Raw genomic sequence first — 24,696 nt, 5'->3', positions numbered from 1 at the left:
ATATTCAATGCGTGGGATATATGTGAGATTAGAAACACACAAGCACTGGTAATAAAATGGCAAGGCAATAAAAAGGAAGCTGCCAACAAAGGCTCAGATTTAAAGTGTTTACGAGTGAAGATTATTTTCTACCAAATAATTGAAGATATCTAGTGATGTGCTGCTGGTAATGGAGTGGCCAAGGGTATTCCATTCTCTTATTGTAAGTGGAAAAAAGGAGTATTTCAGGCAGCCAGTACGAAATATGTGCTCTTTTAATGATCCTGAATATCTGTGACGTGTAGGTCTTGTCTCTGGGGCCATCAGGTACCTACTTTTATCAAGTTTAAGTTGATTGGGGATTGTAGAACACTGGTAAAGTAATTTTAGTCGTGCACATTTAGCTTTATTTTCCAGAGTGAGAATGCCGGTTTTCTTGAGTAGTTCGGTGGGTGAGTCAGTAGGCTTTTATTTGTTAAACATAAATCTTGCTGCCTTTCTTTGGATAGCCTCTAATTTTCCGATGAGATATTTAGTGTGCGGAAACCATGCAACGTTCGCGTATTCGAGTACCGACCGTACGAAAGCGTTTTATGCAATCACTTTTGTTAGAGGAGGAGCTTGTTGAAGATGTCTTTTGAGGAATAAGAGTCTTTTGACAGCGGCTGATGTGACATAGGAGACATGTGAATTCCATATGAGATCATGGGATATTATTACACCGAGATATTTATAGCTTTTAACTCGAGTGAGGGGGGGGGGGGGGCGTTGTTGACAACGTAAGTGTAAGACGACGAATGGTTTTTTTTTCTGGTGATTGTGAGAAGAGCGGACTTAATGTTACGGGCCATCTGGCAGTCTTTACACGACCTAGATGCGGCTTCAGCAGCGAGGTTTATTGTCATGCGGTCACCTAGTGTGTTAATTTCGCGGTAAATTATACAGTCATCAGCAAAGAGTTTAATATTAACATTGTCATAGGAGGACAGATCGCTGATAAAGATCAGGAATAAAACAGGAGCTCAGACGCAGCCCTGAGGTACTCCTGATGTTACACGTTATAATGAGGAAGGCTGATGGTTAATAACGATTGTATTGACAGCGACCAGATAGGTAGTCCTTAATCCAGTTAACAATGGCGCTGTTACCAAGTGTGCATTACCAATTTGTTACCAAGTGTGTTACCAAGTTACCAAGTGTGGGTCTGAACTTAGAGGGTTCGTTCTTGTTTCAGATTTGTGAACGGGCATAACCTTGGCGATTTTCCATTCTTTTGCATGTGGTGTCATGTGGTGTCCTACTCTTGTTAGTGTCCTTGTTGCGCCACCGTTCATTTCATCATGCACCAACTCGCCCCTCAGGCCATTCTTCCATTCTTTTTGTAGAGTGCAAGTCGATAATGGTTTGTTAAACAATAAGTGCAAGTACTTAGCGACCCATTCGGCATATTTTAGCGTACTTGCTGACGAAGGGGGCTTTATTAGGAGGCACGAAAGGGAAGGCCAGGCAAGCTGGGGCAACAAAAGCGACAGATTCCACACGGCGCGAGCCTTACTTCGTCGTCGTCGCCCTACTTCGTATGCGCCACCTCGCAATACTAGGTGGCATTATGCCCCCCTTATGAAGAAAAAAAAAAGAGCGCTGCCGCTGTCGACGTAAGGGTGAAACAAAAAATAAACAAAAAAACAAGCAAAGTGCCGCAACTGAAGCGCGCGAAAACATCAGCATGGTTGCGTTACCGTGTTTAGTACGGCTTAAGCCGCACAATGTCAGAGTCGGGCTGTCGGCGTCGCGGTTGCGCAGCACCGTCCGGAACCACTTCATAGTTAACCTCACTCACACGCCGTACAACTCTGTAAGGGCCAAAATAGCGGCAGAGCAGTTTCTCACACAAGCCTTGGCGACGAACAGGAGTCCACACCCAGACTTGGTCACCGGGTTTGTAGTCAACCTGTCGGTGACGAAGGTTGTAACGGCGCGCATCCGAGCTCTGCTGTTGCCCGATGTGCACGCGGGCCAGCTGACGGACTTCTTCAGCACGTTGGGTAAACTGTTGGGCGTCTGGGGCGAGTTGGTCATCCTCTGGGCACGGGAGCATGGCATCAAGCATGATCTGGACTTCGCGTCCGTACACAAGGCGAAACGTGGAGAAGCGCGTAGTTTCCTGCAGGGCGGTGTTGTAGGCAAAGGTGACATACGGCAGGACCTCATCCCAAGTTTTGTGTTGGACATCTACGTACATGGACAACATGTTCGCAAGGGGCCTGTTTAATCGTTCGGTCAAGCCATTGCTCTGCGGATGGTAGGGCGTGGTGTTGCGGTGTGTTGTGCAGCTCAGCCGAAAGATGTGGTCGATTAGCTGCGCTGTAAACGTCGTCCCTCTGTCTGCAATCACGTGCGAAGGAGCGCCATGTCGCAGGACAATGTTGTGCATGAAAAACTCTGCGACTTGTGAAGCTGTGCCACGAGGGATCGCCTGGGTCTCGGCGTAGCGAATCAAATAGTCGGTAACAACTAGGATCCACTTATTGCCGCCCTGCGACAAATGGAAAGGGCCGAGGAGGTCCATGCCGATCTGGTCGAACGGAGCGCGAATGGCAGTAACGGGCTTGAGAAAACCCGCCGGCTTAAGTGGTGGCGTTTTCCGGCGCTGGCATTCTCGGCAGCTTTTAACGTATCTTTTGACATCAGCAGAAAGTCCAGGCCAGGGGCGCTATGCCGGAAGGCCCGAGTTTGGCGCTCGCCCGAGTTTCATCCGAGTTTCCGATGACGGCAGTCAGTGAACGAAGATAGCGCGGAACGTGCGCAGGCAGCGGACAATAAAATGTAGAGATAAAGCCACGTAAAGGCGATACAAGCGCACCCTGCGTGCCTTTTTCACACTTCAAACACAATACACTGCGCAATACCAGGCCGCAGCGCTACCTGAAGTTATCAGCGCCATATCAGCAATCGCGAAATCGTGACTTCTCTGCTATCTATCGGCACACTCACCGCTAGCTGTTTGACACGCCTTTTCGGGCGCGTCAATGTCTTCTCTTTCAGGCTCTATCTGTCTCTTCATTTCCGAAGACAAACAGTGCGCACTAGGTGCACTCTTGTATCAACCCTTTCTCTTCTCTCGAATACGTTAAAAGGAAACAGATAATATTATGAACAATTTGTTCATTTCCAAATGTATTTTAAAATCTGAATCCAATGAAGCGTTGTTGAAAAGCATAGCTTTAGGAAATTAACAAAGATTTGACACTTTCTGTCGCTAGAGGCGATAGTGAGGCCATTGCTTGCAGCGTGGCTTGCATACGAACTAGAGCGGCAGCCCACCGTGTCGAAAACGAGAGAGCTCCTGCGCTGACACGCCGCCGGTAGCGCTGCCTTCGACTGGAAAGACTGGGCAACTACTACACGCTGAATCTGTCTTATTTTTGGGCCATTGCGATAATATATTTTATTGTGTCGTATATCAAAATATAACAGTCATGCACCTTCTGGCTTGCATAATAAACAAAAGCAAAAAACTGAACTTCACTGCACCCCCGCGTCACAGCTGCTCTCTGCAGTGACCTCAGGTGGAGCTCTCCGCTGCTACGGCCGCTGCCGCACCCCGCTATGGCCAACCATTGCTTTTAGTACGCTCTTGGTGAATCTCAGCGGTAGAAATTGGCCGTGCGAGCGGCTGTGATGCGGTGTGAGAAAAAAAAATGCTGTTTGGCTGTATTCAATGATTCATTACGTATGCCTGTTGTGTGTGACGCCTCTTTAGTGCACAGCGGATGCGAAGAACGAGCTACCCAGCGACACAACTCATCCTACGTCATCAGACGCTGACTAAAAGCTGTGAAGGGGGTGGCGCGCGTATCTGCGTAGTATTGGTTAACGTCGCGCACTTCAAGGTTTTGCGGACTGGTTTGGTCACTAACGTCGATCGCCGTTGTATACCGCAGGGACATCGCATTAATATCGTTCGGGCAGGTGAGGGATCCTGTTTGTAATAATGGAATCTGACTTGTAACAGAGAAAGTTGTTACGGTTGTGAAGTACGCAGTGCTTGCGTGCTGGAAATTACAAACACTTTATTGCACAGGGTCTTGAGCAGCGATCGTTTGTCGATCCCAGATGTGTTTGACACATTGATGCTGCGCTTTATTCCCGATGAAAGGACGGCCAAGCCAAACACCTGTGATGCGATGTTGTTGGAGTAGGACGTGCTCCAAGCACGGGTTCGTCGTCGTGCTCCGTTTTTGACGCCTTGCAAGCAGGTGTGACGCGCCTTCAGCGTTGTGCTGTGTCTTACGTGGTTGCAACAGGCTATAGTGTTGTGCAATCTTGGTATGCGAGCGAAGAAATCGGCGGCTTTCGCCACGTTGCGTGTCCTTCGCAGAGGTGCTTCGATTTACCAGCGATGACGTCCGTCTTGCCTGTTATATTTCGATGGTCAACATCGTTGATTTCTGTCAGCAATCAGCACAGCCGCACAGCATACCTGTAGCCGGCAGGGATGTTGGGAGTGGCCCACCCATAGCGCGTACGCCTATAATTTATGTACGGCACGCCGGGGGCGTGACCAATGGTTTTGATTGACAGGTGAACTCGGAGCTTAACTCGTGAACGGTGAAGTGCCCCGAATTCATCTCGGGACTGTCATGGCGGCAGCAGCAGCAGCCTGGGTAATCGCTTCCTCTGACGGCAAATGTCATTACGGCCGGCTGGACCCGTTTACTGCCTTGGCTGACAACGAATTCCAGCGACATTTTCGCCTCTCCAAAAAATTGGTACGATGGTTGTGTAAATAGTTAGGCGACGACCCACGCCAGCGGAGAGTGCGTACCGGGCTTCATTCGCTTTCGGTCGAAGAGCAAGTCCTCTGCGCCCTCCGGTTCTTCGCGACAGGGAGCTTCCAGGGGAGCGTCGGCGCAGACAGCTTTATTGGACGCCAATGAAGCACTGTAAGCCGCTGTGTGAGGGACGTCTCCGAGGCGCTTATTGACGCGGCTGTGCAGAAGCGGTGGCTCGATTTGCCCACGACTGCGGCTGAGCGTGCGTATGGTGAGGAGCGTTTCCTTCTGCGCGGCGGCATCACCGACGTCGTGGGATGCGTCCACGGGACCTACATTGGCGTAAAGGCCCCTTCGAAGTCCAGCCCTGACTTGGTGAAGGCCAACTATTTCACGAGGAAGGCACATTATGCATTGAACATTGCAATCAGTAAAAAATAATTGTTCTCGCCAAATCCTTTGGGCTACTCTACAGCACAGTGCCAAAGTCGGTCCCAGACTTTTTTGCGAAGACTGGATCAGCCGCTAATCGGTTCCACAGAACAATTCATAACAGGCCAGGTACCTCAAGAGAGGCCCACAAAAAAAAGTGGGCTCCTCGGCAACGGCGAAATCGAAAGTTGCAGATGGCCACTTGTTAATCGGGCCACTGCAGAGCACTCACCACTGTGCTAATTAATTAAATCCGACGAATGAATGTCATCTTTCGCACAAACCTCTGACTTGCATCTAAAAAGTATAGGCACAGTGCTGCAGAATCGGGAACATAACTGCCACTGCTGACCAAAAGCCGGTGCGAGCTCATTGACAACGAATTTCAGACAGCTCACATTAACGCGGTATGCATGAAATGAGCAGATGCATGCAGTTAATTTCAGAACACGGCATAATATTCAAGCGATTCTGAACAAAACGAGTTTTCTCGTTCAAGTCACGCGAAATTCAACTTGCGATGAAAAAAAAATGTGAGATAAAAAGTTTCACCATGCGGGATTTGAACCCACGCGCTCCCAGTGCCTGTCGACTCTCCGGAGCGACGCGTTAGACCACACAGCCACAGAACAGCGCGGAGGGATACACCTCTCTTTATTTTGTTTTTGCGGACTACTTCCGTAGCCTTCACAGCGTTGCAGATGTACCTCGTCGCCATTGGCGGTCAGCTGATGACGGGCGTTGGTAGCGTTCCCTCGCGGTACAAAGCAAAATTTAATAATGCATAAATCACTCCAAAGCGCTTTAAATCAAAATCTTGCACACTATAAAATGTTTATAAAGGTGCATTAAGTGCATTATAAAATTTAACAAACCTCGTTTGTCTAATTGCACACGCAGTGCACTTGGTGGAGCGACACACAAATGAAAAGTGCACCGGCGGTTGGCTCACGTGACCCGTTCTTTGTAGACCACCTAAGAAGCCGATGAGCTGACGCCGATATGATGATAAAGCACGGAATATATCCAGATAACCCAATGAAGTTTGAGGCGTGACGAGGGTGGGATTTTGTCTTGCTACCATTAGTTCACTCATCTGAGGGCGTCGCCAGAGCTCGGGAAGATTCCGAGTTTCAGCAAACTCGGGCCTTCCAGCATAGCGCCCCAGTAGTACATGTTCCGCACTCTGGCGAGCGTACGTGAAAAGCCCAAGTGGCCAGACGTGCGCTCATCGTGGCAGGCGAAAAGAACGTCAGATCGCAGGTCGGCTGGAATGACGAGAAGGTAAGGTCTATCGTTGCCTCTCGAGTTCTTCTTGTACAAGAGACCTTGCCGCAAACAGAAGGAGCCAAGACGTCGAGAGAAGTGGCAAGGTATAGCCGTATCACTACCTTCAAGGGCGTCAATGAGAGGGCGAAGGTCCGAGTCCGCCCTCTGCCGAGTCAGCAGGTCGGAGGTGGTCAGAGTACCAAGGAAGCCGCTGTCGTCATCTGGCGCTGCGTCGGCAGGATCAACTGGTGCACGCGACAGTGTGTCGACGTCTTCGTGTCTGCGGCCAGACTTGTAGACAATAGTAATGTCAAATTCCTGGAGCCGTAAGCTCCAGCGTGCCAGGCGTCCAGATGGGTCTCGCAAATTTGCCAGCCAGCATAGGCAGTGGTGATCGGTGACCACTTTGAATGGGCGGCCGTAAAGATAAGGGCGAAACTTCATGGTGGCCCACACGACCGCAAGACATTCTTTTTCAGACGTGGAGTAATTGCTCTCGGCGCGGGAGAGAGTACGGCTAGGATAGGCGATAACCCTCTCAAGGCCCTCTTGGTGTTGAACAAGGACAGCGCCAAGACCGATGTTACTGGCGTCGGTGTGGACCTCCGTATCGGCATCTTCGTCGAAGTGCGCAAGAACGGGAGATGTTTGAAGGCGCTGGCGGAGCGTAGAGAAAGCGGTCTGTTGCTCAGTGGTCCAGACAAAGGAGGTGGTATTCCTGGTGAGGCGCGTCAACGGCTCAGCAATCGTGGAAAAGTCCGCAATAAAGCGCCGATAATGCGCACAGAGACCCAGGAAGCGCTGGACAGCTTTCTTGTCGGTCGGAACGGGAAAGCGCGCGACGGCGGCAGTCTTTTCGGAGTCCGGCCGCACTCCCTCAGCGCTCACAACGTAACCCAGGAATTTGAGCTCTTCGAAACCGAAATGACACTTCTGGGGCTTCAGGGTAAGGTCTGCCGAGCGGAGGGCTTCGAGGACAGCCCGCAGGAGCTGGAGATGTTGGTCAAATTTTTCCGAAAAAAATACGACGTCGTCCAAGTAAACAAGACAGCTTTGCCACTTGAGGCCTGTGAGGACGGTGTCCATCATCCGTTGGAACGTAGCCTGGGCGGAGCACAAACCGAAAGGAAGCCCTTTAAATTCATAGAGGCCATCTGGAGTCACAAAGGCGGTTTTTTCGCCGACCCGTTCGTCAACTTCAATTTGCCAATAGCCGCTCTTTAAGTCAATGGATGAGAAGTACTTAGCGCGCCGCAATCTATCCAGCGAGTCGTCAATGCGCGGCAACGGGTAGACGTCATTTTTGGTCAGACTGTTCAGTTTGCGATAGTCGACACAAAGCCGGAGAGTGCCGTCCTTCTTAACAAGGACTACAGGTGAAGACCACGGGCTGTGGGAAGGTTGAACAACGCCACCGTCAAGCATTTCCTGAACCTGAGTTTGGATAACCGCCCTCTCTTTAGCAGAAACACGATAAGGCTGCTGTCGTATAGGGCGAGCGTCGTCATAAGTGATGATGCGGTGCTGCATGATGGGTGTTTGACGAACCTTCGAGGAGGAAGCGAAGCACGACTTGTATTCCTTCAGCAGGTGTTCCAAAGCCAGTCGTGGTTCCCGAGACAGAGAGCAGTTTATGTCGACTTTTTCAAGGGAAGGTTCTTCAGTGCCGGCTGCCGCGGACGCAAAAAACAAACGGGAATATCGGTAACAGGTTCGGCAGAAGCGATAGCAGTTCCTGCCAAAAGGTGCCGGTACTCATTAGAAAAAATAGTGACCAGGACCGCAGACCGGCCACCACGAAGCGTCAGTAGACTGCGAGCGGCGCAGATGCCTTGAGTAAGCAGGAGTGAACGGTTAGCCTCGGCGACTGCTTCTGCGTCATGCAAGTCGCTGCAGGTGACTTCAACCAAAACACTGCTCCGTGGCGGCAACGTGACACTGTCTGAAGAAACACGAAGGGCAGCACTGCGGTGGCAAGATTCGGCGAGGTGGGTCGCTTTACTGGTCGAAAAGGTGATGATTCGTTGGCGGAGGTCGATGACAGCACCATACTCCCGCAGAAAGTCAATGCCGATAATGAGATCGGGGGAGCAATTGCACAGAACTACACAACTGACGACGAACGTAGATCCCTGAATCTGAACGCGAGCCGTGCAAATACCCTTTGGAGTAACGAGATGACCACCGGCAGTATGGAGATGCACTACAGAACAAGGCGTAAGCACTTTTTTTAGAAGAGTCGCCAATTTATCACTAATAATTGAATAGTCGGCCCCGGTGTCCACTAATGCACTGACTCTGTGACCGTCGAGAAGAACAGGTATGTCTAAGGAAACGCAGCTGTCTTGGTCAGATGACGGTGCTATCTGTTCACAGTCGGAGCGTAGCGGCGGCGGCGGGAGGTCTTCAGGGCAGCGACTCCCAGCGACCTCGCCCCCGAAGGTCGCTGGTCTCAGTTTTCCCGGCGAGGGCTGGGCGAGCGACCCTGTGCTGCTCGCGAGGAGCTGTCGGGGTTCGGGGAAGAGCGCCTCGGAGACGATGAGCGCGGCTGATGCGGCGCGCGGGCTGAAATTCGCTGTTCCGCTAGGAAGTCTTCAATGGCAGTGGGCCGATGGCCAAACCGGGGTCTGGGCGAATCGGCTCGAAAGCCCTGCAGGCCGAGGCGCCGATAAGAGCAATGACGGTAGAGATGTCCGGGTTCTCCGCAGTGAAAGCAAAGTGGCCGGTAATCAGGTGTGCGCCAGACATCGGCCTTCAGCAAGGGCGCTCGGCGATTGTCGAAATACTGCACTGGTGGCACTGAGGACCGCGGCTCAGGAGGCATTACCGGAAACGGTGGTGGCGAAACCACAGCCGGGCGCCTCGCAATTTCAGCATAGGAGGGGCGGTGGCAGTCTCCTGGTAGAGGAGGTGTTTCGACAGCAGGAGCCCTGAACGCCTGTTGCACCTCTTCGCGAACAAGAGCAGAAATCGAACCGAGCGCTGGCTGCGAAGGGCTGCAAAATTTCAGGACCTCTTCGCGCACGATGGTGCGAATCAGTTCGCGCAGATCCTCAGGGTGGCTCCCGGAGGTAGCAAACGATGCGGTGACAGCAGCAGCATGCACGGGCCGGTCGTAGGTCGCAGAACGTTGTTGCAGCACCTTTTCCATCGTTGTGGCCTCTGTAAGGAATGCAGCAACGGTAGATGGTCGGCTACGCACAAGGCATGAGAAAAGCTGCTCTTTGACGCCACGCATCAAATGCCGGAGTTTCTTTTCTTCCGGCATGGCCGGGTCAGCTCTTCTGAAGATGCGCGTCATGTCCTCGACGTACATCTGAACGCTTTCGTTCGGCAGCTGGATGCGGGATTGTAGCGCACGCTCAGCTCGTTCGCGATGATCAGCGCTTGTGTAGGCCTCCAGCAGCCGACGACGGAACTCATGCCACGAGATTAAAACGTCCTCTCGGTTCTCAAACCAGGTGCGAGCACCATCCTCGAGGCTGGAGTAAACGTTCCGGAGTTTTGCTGCGGCTTCCCATTAGTTAAACGCAGCTACGCGTTCAAAGCGAAGGAGCCAGTCCTCCACATCCTCAAAAAGTTCCCCACGGAACGTCTTGGGAATCCGCGGAGTCTGCAAGGTGCAGTGGGATGGCGCGGCAGCAGCGGTTTGCAGAGGAGGAGCGGCTGTCACCATTGCGCCGCTCTCTAATGGTCCAACCTCCGATGGCAATCACTGGATCCTCCGGTTGAAGCGATGTACCGGGGGGTCAAGCAGTACAGGGCTGGCTCGACGGCTGCCTGGAGGGGTCTCTTGCATGGGCTCACGGGAACCCAGTACCTCCACCAGACTGTAGCGTACTTGCTGACGAAGGGGGCTTTATTAGCAGGCACGAAAGGGAAGGCCAGGCAAGCTGAGGCAACAAAAGCGACAGATTCCACACGGCGCGAGCCCTACTTCGTCGTCGTCGCCCTACTTCGTATGCGCCACCTGGCAATACTAGGTGGCAATATCGTTTGAGGAATACGTTAGGTATGTTGTCAGCGCCATGTGCTTTGTTTGTCCTTAAGTTAAGGTAAAGATTTAACACACCTTCTTCGCTTATACTTATCCGTATCAATGGTGTTCTATATACAGGAGTGGAAGGGGGGATAATACCATCATCAACAGTAAAGACGGATTTGCAGTAATTATTCATGGCATTAGCATAATTTATATCTTGTCCTTGGTACTCAGGCTTCTTACATCCTGAATAAACAGCGCGAACGAAGACGAGCACAAAAGACAAGAAAATGGACGACACAGCGCTGACTAACAACTGAGGGTTTATTGCTGATCACACAAGTATAAATACATAGATGTCGGCAGAGAGGGAAAGGTATACAAAGTGTATACCTTTCCCTCTTTGTATACCTTTGTATACCTTTGTATACCTTTGTATACTTTGTATACCTTTCCCTCTCTGCCGACATCTATGTATTTATACTTGTGTGATCAGCAATAAACCCTCAGTTGTTAGTCAGCGCTGTGTCGTCCATTTTCTTGTCTTTTGTGCTCGTCTTCGTTCGCGCTGTTTATTCAAGATGCTTAACCAACTAGCCCGCCAAAACGTGTTAACGCAACTTATTTCTTACATCCATTGTTAAGGTTTAGAAAATTCTAAAATTTTAAGGGGAAGCTCTTTAGAAAACTGGGCAGCGTTTTCGTTAAATAAATGGTTTTTGCTGCCTTAATCTTTGATTTTAAATCACCAATGGCCTTGGCAAGGCATCCAGTGTTTCCAGGTTTGCTTTTTGTCTTCAACAATTTTCTCAGCAGTTTTACTTTGCGTTTGGCATGAATCACATCGCATGTTATCCAACGGTGATGTTTCCTAGTTCTTTTTGTTTTACTCAGCACGTAGTTATGGATGCAAAAGGTGTCGTTGAACATGGACCATAAAGGTTCAATACGTGCGGAGGGCTCCTCATACTTTTCTTTGAATGCCGCGAATTCATCAATGACGTGATCGATTATGCCAGAATCTTGTGCATTATTGTAGTCGAGGTACGTAATTTTCGATCTTGGGGAAGCATCTTTGTTACATATAGGGATAGCGCGCAGAACTAGCTTGAGTTCTGATATTCCATCCATGATTTCTAGTTCTGCTGTGTCTACTGAAAAGTGATAACTCAAGAATATTAGGTCAAGTATATTGGACGTTGTTCCCTGTACACGTGTAGTTTCGCTTATTACTTGATAAAGATTGAACGGAAGCATAATAGCTAAAACGGCTTCAGAGCTAACGGAATGAAACCGCTGCTTCTGCTGGATCGTTTCCTGCCAACCCCTGATGAGCAGGGGCTCATATAGTCACCGTAGGACGCCTTCCTATCATCCCCAAACTAACTGACTGACGGAACGTCTAAACAAGACGCTTACAGACATGCTTTCCATGTACGTGGACGTGGAACATAAAACCTGGGACGACGTCCTGCCCTATGTCACGTTCGCGTATAATACAGCCGTACAAGAAACCACCAACATGACACCCTTTAGCCTCGTTTATGGCCGTCAGGTGACGACAACAGTCGATGCCATGCTGCCCCATGACGAAGACCACCCAAACGACGACGTTGCATCCTTCTTACAACGCGCCGAAGCTGCCCGCCAACTCGCACGGCTTCGCATTCAAGATCAACAGGGCCAGGACGCGCAACGCAACAACCTACGGAGGCGGCTTGTTGAATACCTCCCGGGTGACCTCGTCTGGGTTTGGTCCCCAATCCGACGACGCGGCCTAAGTGAAAAGCTCTTGCGCCGCTATTTCGGTCCTTACCGAATTGTGTGACGCCTTGGAGCCCTGAATTATGAAGTCGTCCCTCACGAGCCTCAACAATCTCGCCACCACCCCCGCCCCGAGGTGGTCCACGTCGTTCGCCTGAAGCCCGACTACGAAAGGGCGCACTAACTTTCTCGAGACCACCCCTGCGTTCGTGGCGGCATCGGGTCGATGCCTTCGCAGGAGGGGGCTAATGACGCCAGCGCTCGTGCAGACAGAAGCGCCGCTCTAGAAGAAGAGGAAGTGTGTGTGCCATTCTGTCGTAGGCTACAACAACAACAACAACAGAAAGTGATCTCGAAGCGCACGTCTGTTGACCCGCTGTGGACCCTCAGCCGCTGATTACCAACGTGAAGGTAACGGTGTGCGGAGTCAGTATACCGTATGCAGTTTTGGTAGATTAGAAAGGCTAGGAAGGGAGGGCAGCCTTGTTCGACGTTCCGACAGGCCCGTCGCGAGTCGGTGATTATGTATTTTGAATCGGAATGTGAGGTCGCGATTCTGCTTGTGTTGCACTGCGGGCTCTAAAGGTGAGGCCATTAACTCTGCTGCTGTTGTGAACTACCGCAACCGTGTACCATCCCCCGTGGTGAGGGCCGGAGCCGTCCACGTAGTATACACCTGTTTTGTTGCCATAACGTCGCGCTAGGGCTTCCGTTCGTGCCATGCGGCGACCATTATGGTCTTCGTCTGGCATGTTGGCTTGAAAAGGTCGCACATGGAGGGCGCGTCTCCACAGTTCTGGGATGTTAAACCTGTCTTCCATGGGTCTGGTGTGTTGGATATTTTTGTAAGGCACTGTGAAGCAGAACTCTTGCAGGCGTAATGTACCGCGGGCCAACCGACCGCAGGGGTCACGCAGTTTTTCAAGACAGCGAAAAGAATGATGGTCTGTGACGACTATGAAAACACTCTGAAAACAACGGCATGACACACTTGCTCTCTCACAGTCTAATTGTGTTCCGACTTGCTGAGGCTGCGACTTGCATAAGCGACAACATGCTGATTGCAATCATGACGTTGGATAAGCACAGCACCCACGCCCGTTCCGTGCCGTCACTATGGAGTTAAATGGGCGCTGCCGAGCAGAAATGAAGCAAATCGCCGTGACATAAGGCGAAACTTGAGCTGGTTAAACTAGGAGCACCATTCAGAAGTGCACTGCAAAGGAATATCTTTCTGCTAGGCAGTTGTAAGCGGATAGGCTAGGTCAGAAAACTTGGGAACGAAGCGCCGAAAATAGGAGCAAAGCCCTAACTCCTCAGCTCTTTCAGCGATTCGGGCTCTTTGACGCTGCTTAGAGCTTCAGCCTTCTGCGGGACGGGCCTGAAACCATCGTTGTCAACCAGATCACCAAGCACAGTTTGAGGTTCTTTACAAATGCGATTTACATAGGCAGGTTGACCCGAGCTGGGTGCGTCAACGGGAAGATTCCGAGCTTCTTGTTGCGTACGCACTTCTTCTGTGCTCTTTCAGGGTCCACGGGTAGCAAGTGACACTATATATATAGTATCACGGCCTGATTCCGACCGGCCGAGTTCTTGCTGCGGACGACTTTAATCCGAGTATTGAAGGCGCCGCCCTAATTGCGGGCATTCTGCAGCACATAATCCTACGAGACTCGGAACGGAGCCAGGCACGGTGGCTGGACCACGCTTCGTGCGAACCATCGAGCAATACGACACCAAGATTTCCGACTCTGGACGTTTTCCTCCGCCGCCGCCAGCAGCGGAGCGCCGCTACGACCTGCGTAGCAGGTCATTCTCGGACGTTACCCGCCAGGGTGCTGCAAATTGACGCCATTGTGTGCTCTCAGGTGAACTTTCCAGCTCTGCACTTTCTAGAACGTTTTTAAAGGGTCGCAAAATTGTTGAAAAAAGAATAAGATATCAGCACCACGTTATCACTTTAACTTCTAACAAGATACCAAAGGGTTTATTGTTGAAAAAAGAATAAGATATCAGCACCACGTTATCACTTTAACTTCTAACAAAATACCAAAGGGTTTAAGGATATATGTGAAACCAGCCGTGTCAGAACTGTCACCAAGCCACGTGGCAAAATGGAGGGAGATTTTGAATGACGCATCTATTAGGCTTTTGACTGTCGTGATTGAACATGATGAATCTTGCCTTCGTCGCTTTTTGCGCTAAGAAAAGGAATTTTTTTAATGTAATTTTTTGACAGACAACGAGATGCGCAATTTGAAAGACTTCAAAGCCGAAAAAAGTGGTCTATTATTTGCCAAAAAGCAAAACAAACTCAGCCGCGACGGCATTGCTGTTCCTACCGAGAGTCGAGAAATAATATACATAGCCGAAGATCCTGCTAACAGTGAACATAGTTCTGATGGTGAACAAACATGGAAAGGTGTCTCTATAGTTAATCTATCAGATTCAGACCTATCCGACGAAGAGCGGAGCATCCTATCGAAAGGCCTGAGCTTTTGCCCCGCCAGCGGAAACTTAAATGAGCTCCAGTTTTACAAAGACTTAGATAATTTTGCCCGTCGCCTTAGGCTCTTAGGGTACTATGATAATAAGTCTCAAAACAAAGACGCTGGGCCATCTCTTCCATCAACTATGCACTGGACTCCACCTCCACAGCGCGACAAATGTCTCGATCTCTACATAAAGGCCGTGCACAGTGACATACTGTCCGAAGATAAAGGGCGCTCATATTGCCGAAAAAAACTTTCACACAAGGAACAAATTGCCTTGAAGTCTCTCGCCACACGGCCCGACATAATTATAAAGACCGCAGACAAAGGTGGTGCAATTGTCGTCATGAATACCACAGACTACAAGAATGAGGCAGCGCGGCAGCTAAGCAGCAAATCTTTCTACAAACCTGTAGCTTCCGACCCAACTTCACATTTCAAACACCTGATCGAAACCACTCTAGAAGACCTCGTAAAGGAGAACAAAATAACTGATAAAATCGCCAAGTCTTTGCTTCCGTTGTCTCCCATCCCTGGTAGGTTCTACCTTCTGCCAAAAATACATAAGGAAAATAATCCAGGACGACCAAATATTTCCGGAATATGAACCGCGTCAGAAAAAATTTCCCGTTTTGTCGACAGCTTAATCAGAGACATACCACCAACTTTTCCTTCGTTTGTCAAAGACACAACTCATTTCTTTCTGACATAATTGATCTGTTCATTCCAGAAAGAAGCATAATCGTTACGCTCGATGTCGCGTCCCTATACAACAACATACCCCACTCGGATGGGATCAGGGCGGTCGCTAAAGCTTACAGAAGTTCAAAACTGGAAAGACCAGTGGATGGCAAGACACTCGAAACTCTTCTGCATTTGGTTGGTGCTGGAAATGGATAACTTTGAATTTGGTCAACAAGAACTCTAGTTTGGGCTAGTTGGTTCATGATTCAACAGAAAACGGACCAGCGCCATCCTGGCGCTGGTCCTGTCGTGCGATGGCGCTGGTACTGTCGTGTTTGTCTCTTTTGTCCTCGTCTTTTGCGCCGTTTTTCTGTTGAATCTTGAATTTGATGGCGACCACTGTGTGCAAATTAGTGGCACATCAATGGGGACAAAAGTAGGTCCTAATTATGCCAATATATTTATGTGCATTCTGTAAACTGAACACCTGGAGAGCTGTCTCTTCAGACCCCTTTTTGTATAGGAGGTTTATAGATGACATATTTCTTATAAGGTGCCATGGTGAAGAAGAGCTACTCAAATTCATCGCTAACTTTAATAATGCTCACAGAAGCATCTCTTTTTCCCACACCTACTCAACCTCTACGATCAGCTTTCTGGATGTCAAACTTCACATCTCGCAAAACAAGCTTGTCACCTCCGTGTTTAGGAAGCCAACGGACAGGCACCAATACTTGCATTTTGAAAGTAGCCACGTAAAACATTGCAAGAAAGAAATACCATATAGCCAGGCTCTCAGATTTAAACGCATCTGCTCCCGTGAAGCGGACTTCGCTTTTAACTGTGAGACACTCCGCAAGGATTAAGTCCGACAGCGCTACCCGAAGCCTATCATCGACGATGCCTTGGAAAAAGCTGCAGTACAAGACCGCCGTACAATGCTAAATAACTCCAAGACTGCGCAGACGAACTATCCAACAAATCTGATATTAACCTACTCTCCAACAGCACCGAATGTTAATTCTGTTCTCAGAAAGCATCACAATATTCTCCTTCAGAGCTACAAAATGAAGCGCTTGCTTTCCGAACCACCCCGTGTCGAACCACCCCGTGCACCCTGAGACGCTGAAGTCTCAGGGTGCTCACCTTGCAATAAACCGCACTGTAAACTTTGTCCAATGATGAATAAGGTTCCAATATACTGTAGCGCAGCAAAAGACGAGGACACAAGAGACTAGAGACGAACACCACGAGCGCTAATTTCCAACAGATTTTATTCTCCTGAAGCATCACATTTATACGCCAGAAAACGGTAATCACATGTGCGAACAGTATCAATTCCTCAGAAAAACAAGCTCTTTATCTGAGAGGAGAATGGAAGGTGTGCTTACACACGAGCATCCTGACCTATTTATTTTTTCAGCTTCGATGAATTCGTGCGTTACTCACAGGTTTTTGACTTGCATGCGAGAATGTGGTCAACCAGCGATCCGCCTTGCCCGTTTCTGACGTTTCGAGCGTGTTCCATTAGGCGCTCGTTCAGACATCTCCCCGTCTGGCCGATATAGTGTTTCCCGCATGACAAGGGAATTTTATACACAACACCTTCATCGCACGTGACGTAGGGCTTCTGGTGCCTAGTTGCGCATCCGCGCGCTTTGTTGGTGTTTGTTTTTCCCAGTTTGCACAACGTTGCAAGTTTATTCGGCGCCGAGAACACGACGGTTGCATTCGCTCGTTGACCAATTCTTTTCAAATTGTGGGAAATCTTGTGGAGATAAGGTAATACAACAAGGTTTTTTCGTTCACGAGGAACCGGGTTTGGGTGGCATTGATTTTTTGGTCTCATTTTCTTAACAAGTTTTTCGGCAACAGAAACTTGAACATGGGAGGAGTACCCGGCATTAGTCAGCCTCTTGGACTGCTCTTGAAAACTATCGGTCATCATGTGCGGACAAGATTTCTGGAGAGCATTTTGAAAACATAAATTGACAATACCTCTTTTTACCAGTTTTGGATGAGTGGAATGATATGGCAGCATCGGCTTGTTGCTACGCGGCTGGTAGGCCCAGCATATGTGATGAGCGTGAAGGGTGAAGTTAATGTCTAAAAATCTAATGGAGTTATTGATGGGCAATTCTGATGTTAAAACAAGCGGTTTAAAATGTTCTTTCATGATAGTTAAAATGCTATGAGCCTTTGGCTCAAGTGAACCATGGTCACACTTAACAAGAATAAAAAAGTCATCAACAAATCTAAAGACCTTGATTACATCCTAGCTGTCTAAGTGGCTGGAAACAGCCTTGTCAAGTTTTGATAAAAACAGATTACTCAGAATCGGCGCTATGCACGACCCGATGCATATCCCTTCTTTCTGAAGGTAGGGTTTTCCTTCCCAGTTTATGTACGTTGACTGCAAGTAAATAGCTAAAATTTCTAAAAAACTGCTCGCCGACACACCCGCCGCGTTCTGGAAAGCAACACACCCGAGCTCATCTATGCACTCCTCTACACAGCACAGCACCTTGTCGTTTGGCAGCGAGTAATATAGATCCTTAACATCCACAGAAAATGCAACAATGTTGTCATCAGCGCGCGACCGAACAAAGTCTAAAATTTCGTCAGATTTCTTAACCATAAAAGGGTCGTCAAGCGGTAAAAGGTTAAGTTTGCTTTGTAAAAACATCGAAACCGTTTTTTGCCATGTGCCAGTCTCAGAAATTATCACCCTGAATGGTTTTTCCAGTTTATGGGTTTTTGCACTGAAAAACACGTCTAAAAAATCTTTTCGTGCATCGCCTATTTCTTTAGCCAGCTTGGTAAGGTTTAACTTGTTGCATAGCTTCTTCGCTTTAGCTTTTACTTTTGACATCATTACTTCGTTGCGGCAGTCAAATACAGAAGACACGGCTTCGTCAGCCTTGGACTTGTAAAGTTCACAGGATAGAATCGCAAAACCACCTTCTTTGTCAGCAGGCAGCACGACCAGGTCCTGATCCTTGATGAAGGACTCGACACGCTTGAGGGGTAGCTTGGAAGATCCTGGCTTTGAGCATTGCAAAACGTCGACTCCTTCTGAAATGCAGCGGTCGAGTTCCAGTTGCGTTGCACGCTGCGATACTTGGCGTACCATCGCAAGTAGTTGTGCAGCTGACGGCTTGGGCTCCACTGCAAACTTTGGTCCTAACGATAGAACCCTTGACACGTCATCCGGTAGATCCAGGGCCTCCAGGGTGTGGACGGTGCTCCGGGCTGTCTTCGTCCTGCTCGCACGGTCGGCCCGTAGTTGTGGCAGATGTTGAGCCCACAAGCATTCGGTAGCTTGAGCAGTGATACGCTGGTATTCACGAAGAGTTCGCCAGGCTGCCTGACTTTCGCCATTCTAGAGAAGCTGAGCCTCGAGGCACTGCCTGCAAAGCCGGGCTTGCCTGTACCACTCGGACTTGGCAAGCTTGCACGCCCTCATGCAGTGACCAGCCGATGGGACGAATCCTCCAAACAACCGCCTCACGTCTTCAGGCAGCAACTTGTTGCGAATGCAGAACGACATTGTGCGTGCACGGCATGTCGCAAGCGCTATGAGTGAAACTAGCACAGGGATTCTGGCTAACATTAAAAAGCGGGCCCGTTGTACTAGGCCGGGTACCCCTCATGGTCCGGGTACCCGGGTACATGGGCCGGGTACCCCTCCCATGTTCAAGTTTCTGTTGCCGAAAAACTAGTTAAGAAAATGACACCAGAAAATCAATGTCACCCAAACCCGGTTCCTCGTGAACGAAAAAACCTTGTTGTATTACCTTATCTCCACAAGATTTCCCACAATTTGAAAAGAATTGGTCAACGAGCGAATGCAACCGTCGTGTTCTCGGCGCCGAATAAACTTGCAAAGTTGTGCAAACTGGGAAAAACAAACACCAACAAAGCGCGCGGATGCGCAACTAGGCACCAGAAGCCCTACGTCACGTGCGATGAAGGTGTTGTGTGTAAAGTTCCCTTGTCATGCGGGAAACACTATATCGGCCAGACGGGGAGATGTCTGAACGAGCGCCTAATGGAACACGCTCGCAACGTCAGAAACGGGCAAGGCGGATCGCTGGTTGACCACATTCTCGCATGCAAGTCAAAAACCTGTAAGCCTTTCTTTGATAAAAGTGTCGTAATAGAAAAAAGCAGAGAAAGAGTAACGCGCGAAATCATCGAAGCTGAAAAAATAAATAGGTCAGGATGCTCGTGTGTAAGCACACCTTCCATTCTCCTCTCAGATAAAGAGCTTGTTTTTCTGAGGAATTGATACTGTTCGCACATGTGATTACCGTTTTCTGGCGTATAAATGTGATGCTTCAGGAGAATAAAATCTGTTGGAAGTTAGCGCTCGTGGTGTTCGTCTCTCGTCTCTTGTGTCCTCGTCTTTTGCTGCGCTACAGTATGTTGGAACTATGGACCAACAAGCCCAAAAAGCCACGCTAATGAATAAGGTCACAGAAGCTCGCAGCACAGCGTCGTCTTTCTCATTCAAAATTCGAGGAGATTTCAACTGTGACACCAGCAACGTAGTCTACCTCCTCGAGTGCGGTGTGTGCCGTGCTCAGTATATTGGGCAAACTGAAACTCCTTTCCGATTGAGAATAAATAACCACAGAACACACATAAGATCACTGCCAGATCTGCCTCTTTCAAGACACGTAACGACAAAAGGCCATTCATTTGGAAAGTTCGAGGCCACCATACTCCAATCTGGTTTCCAGGCACATTACGACAGGGAAGCCTGTGAATCATATCTAATATTTAAGTTTAACACCTTGTCTGCTCGAATTAATGAAAGCCCTGGCAAACTCTCCTGCCTTTCTGGCTAAATCTTCCCGCAATGTTTTCCTTGTTTGTTTTTCTTTTCCTTGTGAACTCTTTTGCATCGAAAATATTGTTTCTTCAATCTACTATGATGACAGTTGCATAACGTTTTGTTTTGTATTTAACTTTCATTTCTAGTAGAGGTACTGACATTATTTTTGTTGTGGTTAATCACGAATCCTGTGACGCTCGTCTCTCATGTGTATTCATCGCATTATTATCGTTTTGTTGTTGCTTATCACGGCGTTTGGGTAAACTGTTTCTTAGGACATTTTTTCACACTCTTGAACTGTATTATTTTGGGCGCCTGTATTATCTCGCCTGCCATTTGTATTTATTCTAATATTGTTGTTGTGTTATTCTTAAGCGGTGTTCCCTGTAATGAAATTTGCCTTTTCGGTACACTTTCTAACACTCTGGCGCTGTCTTTAACTTAATTTGTGGGCTTTTACGCATTTCCCCACATATCCTCTGCTAAAAAATGCTACAAAAGTGACACGATTTTGTGTGTATTCTGTGTATTCATGTCACCTCTGCGTGTGTGTGTTTTTGTTCCTTTCGGCCATCGCAGTGCCATTTTCTGTCTTTATAAATTTTTTTTCCACTCCTGTAAAGAAGGAGCCTATCCATGTGGTTCTCATGTGCGACCCTCATGTGGTTCTGTTTCCTTGGGCCTACGCAGTGCCATTTTTTATGCGTTTATTTATTCTTTTTTTCTCCTCCTGTAAAGAAGGAGCTTTCCATATGGTCTTCATATGCAACCTCATCTGGTTTTGCGGGTCAACGTGCCACCGTGTGGAGACACTTAGCTCAGCCGCAACCTGTGCGTCCTCGTGCTTTCTTCTGGAGTCGCGCGGGGACGCACAGAGGCGGCTAGAGGCGATATTACGCACACAATTGGCAGGCACTTCCCTTCTTTTGTTAACCACCCCGACGCTTTTTTTGTCCACAACTAGTCGCGTGCGCACCCAGGCCCACCTCCCTCTTTCACCTCTTTCACGCGGCGCCTTTGCTGGCGCATCTTGGCGTTTGGGTTTCGTGTCTCGGCTGTGTTCCTCTTTCCCCTTTGATTTTTCTCATTTTTCTTTTTCAAGCCCTGTGTGTGCCATGTTCACTGCTATAAGATCCTTCCATGCACTGTATGATCATTCTTGAAAAAGACCAGTCCCTGGTCGAAACGTTGAATAAATCTGTTAAGTTTTTCAATGTGACTTCCCAACTTATTATATATATATATATATATATATATATATATATATATATATATATATATATATATATAGTTGCACCGAATTTCTTTGGCACCATGTGAGGCCGAAGCTTCCTTCTCGGAAGCGTGTCGACAAGGCAGCCAGGAACATCTTCGTGGAAGGCAACATCAGCATCCCTGGGGGTATACAGAGCATCCTGGAGAAGGGTCCGAAATTCTCCTTTGAACCTCGGACCAACCGCTCTGAGCTTCTAGCTACGGTGCGAAAAATTGCCCGCAGCACAACAAACCAAGATAAAGGACGTGTTATCGGCGACGGAGTTGACAGCCTCATCCGTACTGTAAGTGAAGAGCCACCTAAGAACCCCCCTTTAAAGAAAATTGCGAACCACTTGAAAGACAACGACCTGACGGTCATCCAAGCCGACAAAGAAGGCGGCTTCGTTGTTATGCCTGTTGGAATGTATGACGAAAAGGCTCTGCAGGCACTAACGAAGAACTTCAGGCCGGTAGAATTTTGTGAAGAAAGACAAAAGAGGGCTGCCAGGAAGCTTCTCAGGAAGGTACAGCTCGAATCAATAGCCAAGGACGTCAAGAAAGAGCAAAAGGGGTTCCTTCAGGTTTTCTTCACAGGAAAAACCCACAAGGTGAATTGCCCGCTTCGCGTCATTGTGTCAGAGAAGGACAGTAGGAAGCGAATGGTAGGGGATTTTCTAAAGAAGCACCTAAACGGAGTAGTGGGACCGGACCCGTTTTTAGTCAAGAGCTCGAAGGAATTTCTTGCCACTCTAGGTGACATTACCTCTGCCACCACGGCGTTCTCGATAGACATAGAAGACCTGTTCTACTCTATTCCGCATGAAGCCTTGCTTGCAACACTCAAACAGCAAGTAGAAGAATACGGTGAAGTCAGCTTCCGCAACGCGGTTAGCATGTCTTTGGAACAATTCCTTGAACTGTTGAAATTTTACCTTGCGTCGACTGCGATTTGCCACAAAGGACAGTTTTACATTCAGAAAAGTGGTATTTGCATAGGGTCATCTGTGGCACCTGTTTTATGTAGTATTTTTCTCTCTTCTTTGGACCAGCGCTTAAAAAGTTGTCTCTCCGACCAAAGCATTGTGCGCATTTTTCGGTACGTTGATGATTATCTCGTGATGTTAAACCTTTCTTCTAACTCTAGTCTGCCTCAGTCAGTTAGTACTATCCTTAATGTTTTCAAGCGTGGAGGAAAAGGGCTTAATTTTACACATGAATTGCCCAAAGGCAACCAAATCCAGTTTCTGGATATTAGTCTGGAATTTACGCCCTCACACATGTGTTGGTCCTACAACTCCAAAATGAACAAGCAGTTACTGCGCTTTGACAGTGCGCATTCAAAGTTGGTTAAAAGAGCGATTGTTCACCTTGCCTGCCGTTCAGCACTAGAAAAATCATGTGAACACAGAATGAGTTCAAGTCTTAACCGTCAGACTGAGAGGTTGTATGCTGCCGGGTATCCGCCGCAACTGATAGCCTGTGTTTGTGAGAGTCTGCTACAGAGGATGAAGAATACGAACCGCCAAACGAACGAAGACCGAAAACCAGTGTGTGTCATGCCTTACCTGCACCGAGTGTCTCACAATTTAAAGAAAGTAGCAGGAAGATAAGGTGTCCAACTCGTGTTTGCGGCGCCGTGCAAGCTAGCTAAACTGTGTGCATTCATGAACCGAGATGATAGGCAGCAAAGATGCACCTCAAATCACAGCCTTGAGTACACTGATTGTGCCAGAGAAGTTATTTATCAGGTGCCATTATCCTGTGGAAATATGTACATCGGACAAACTGGGCGATGTTTTAATGAGAGGGCGGCTGAACATGTTCGCAATCTTTCTACCAACTCAGGAGGAAATTTAGCCTTGCATTGTAAGAAGTGCGAGAAAAGTGATTGTCAACCGTTTCTCGAAAGCACAGAGTTCCCCGCTACGGCTAGAACCAAAACGGAAAGGGAGATAATAGAGGCCTTCCTAATCGCAAAGAATTCAAAGAATTGTGTGAGCACACCGTCCATTAAGCTTTCTTATAAAGAAATCTCGTTTTTAGAAGGGAACACTTTAAACCGTCCATTTTAACCCTGCACCTGTACTCTTGTTGTTTGTTTTTTGCCATCCTTCATAGATTTTAGCCTGGTTTCGCCTTTTCATTGCTCGTGTCGCCTTTACCTTTGTTGTTTGTTGTCTCCATCTTTCACTCTCAGTTTCACAGTTTTAGCCTCTCGTGTTTTTTCTTAGTTCTTTTCAGCCTACGTGTTTTCGTGGCTTTGCACCTTCATCGTTTATTGTTATTACTGTTGGTTCCGCGTCTCATCCCATTGCTGAGTAGGTTGCGCTAGTAATACAGCGTTTTGTTGATGACCTCTTTGGTGGTATTGGTTTTATCTTCACTTTTAGGATCTTAATCTTCCAGTCTCCGTTTTCTTTTTCCTTGTATCTAGGTATCAATGGTGCATAAGCTTGCACACACTTGTATAGTTTAGATTGGCACTCTGGCGGGTCGGCGCATCATGGACACGTTACTGTCAATACTTACCGGTTTTTATCCCGGCTGAGTCATGTGGTGGTTGTTTAGAGCGTATAAAAGGTAATGCCCGAAGCGTTTTTCGAATAATAGTTGGAAGTTCTGCGCTCAGTGTGTACGTGTGTTTCTGTCTCTGTCCTTGTTTTCTTCGCGCAGTTTAACCATGAACCTTAACGAAGCGTATACTTCGCTATATATTCTTGTAAGTAGTCAAGTACTTCATGCTTTCGCAACCTATATATATATATATATTTCTGTGGCTGTTGGCTTATTTTTATTTTATTTTATTCAATACTGCCAGCCTCCATTTGGTGGCCAAGGCAGGAGCGGTACAAGGATACATCGTGCATCGCGACAAAACAAAGCAAGTAAAAATGCGAATAAAGAAGCAAAAGCTAACACACAGGGTTTTATAGAAAGACAAAGAGCAAGGTTAAATGCACTCGGTTACCTAAAAATACAAAAGAAAGCAAACAAAAGAGCATGAATGAATACACTGCGCTTAAAATGACGATATGACAGCAGATAAAAAAGACTTCTGATCTGTCAAACGGACCACGTCACACGGAAGCCCGTTCCATTCCAATATCGTTCTTGGAAAAAAAGAAAACTGATACGCTTTCGTTCGGCACCGTGGCACCACGATTGTCAAATTGTGTTTATTGCGCGTTGGTCGTGACGTGTTGTATGCCATGTAGGTCT

This window comes from Amblyomma mixtum, chromosome 8, assembly GCF_055824585.1.
Source record: "Amblyomma mixtum isolate Tamu chromosome 8, ASM5582458v1, whole genome shotgun sequence".
NCBI lineage: Eukaryota > Metazoa > Arthropoda > Arachnida > Ixodida > Ixodidae > Amblyomma > Amblyomma mixtum.
Note: the sequence above shows the minus strand (reverse complement) of the source record.